Source organism: Cyprinodon variegatus, unplaced genomic scaffold, assembly GCF_000732505.1.
Source record: "Cyprinodon variegatus isolate N-32 unplaced genomic scaffold, C_variegatus-1.0 Scaffold105, whole genome shotgun sequence".
Taxonomy (NCBI): Eukaryota; Metazoa; Chordata; class Actinopteri; order Cyprinodontiformes; family Cyprinodontidae; genus Cyprinodon; species Cyprinodon variegatus.
Window position 1 is genome coordinate 1,058,915 of NW_015150558.1, and position 1,137 is coordinate 1,060,051.

Below are 1,137 nucleotides of genomic sequence, written 5' to 3' on the forward strand. Positions count from 1 at the left end.
CATTGGCAAAGTATCTCACTTACCTCCTCAATTTAAGAACAAATGCACTTAATTTAAGAAAAAAGAACTTATTTAGATTAGATTTTTTGCAGTGAAGACTCAAAGTTTCCAACTAACCCGCAGAACATGACGGGTGTGATTTTTTTTATAAGATCAGATCAAACTTCTATGTTTCGTTTCTGTGTATGAGTGTCTAATCTGGCAGAAAGTAAGATTTAAAGGTCTAGTCAAAGTCATTTAATAAGAAGAAACTTTATTGTCGCTGTACTTATATCGTTTGACAGCATCACAAGTTAGAAGATATGGGAAATTAAAAAGTTATAAGGAAGAGAGAGCAGTGAGCCAGAGTCACTCCTCTGGTCCTCCTCCTCCTCCTCCTCCTCCTCCTCCTCCTGGGCTGGAGGAGGAGGAGGAGAAAGAGGGATGCAGGAAAGCACACCTTACCTCCCTCCCTTTCTTCATCCCTCTCTCTATCCCTCCTCACTCCACACTGACAGCAGCTCTCATCCCCACAGCCCAGCGCTGCTGAAGCATTCAGACTCACACACAGACTCTGAGTGGCATCTCCAGCTCTCTCCAGGAAGCCCTTGGACTGCTGCAGGCGAGGTGAGTAAATATTTGGAAACTCCTCTGCTGCTGTGGAGTTGGTGTGATTTCTGCTCTCTGGATGCCTGCATGTGCTGTTGTGGTTTCCCCTCTGCTCTCAGTGTGTGTGTGTGGGTGTGTTTACGAGGCCTACAGGAGCCAATGAGACGCGTGTTTTGCACCAGACCAAAACAAATCCAGAAAATAATGCTGACTCGCTCCCAGAGGAGTACGTGTTTCTGTGCAGGCATGCGTGTGCATGTGTATTCCTGGAGAGGCCCGGAGTCTGACTGGAAACTTGTCAGCTGTTGGGAGATGGCTGAGTGTAAACTGGTGAGGTAGACACTCTCTGCAGGCCAAGCGGTGGAGTTAAAGGGATACAAATCTTATTGTTCAACATTTTCAAACATTTTCTACTTGGTGCAGAAAAGTAAAATTCAGCTTGAAAAGGATCCAAGTCAGGAAACACTGAGTGGCTCCTCTAAAAGATATAAAGATGTTAAACAGGCATCATGTTGAGTTTGTTTATGCTGGGATGTTTATGAGCAGACA

General features: G+C 44.9%; 1 protein-coding gene across 1 annotated transcript in view; it reads left to right on the forward strand.

Moving 5' to 3' along the window:
• Positions 1-471: 471 nt before the first annotated feature.
• adamtsl2 (ADAMTS like 2) overlaps positions 472-1,137 on the forward strand; it is a 56,154-nt gene continuing 55,488 nt past the window's right edge. Inside the window, exon 1 of the mRNA XM_015374553.1 lies at positions 472-606. The gene's annotated coding sequence lies outside the window, so the exon portion shown is untranslated. The remainder of the gene's footprint in view (positions 607-1,137) is intronic.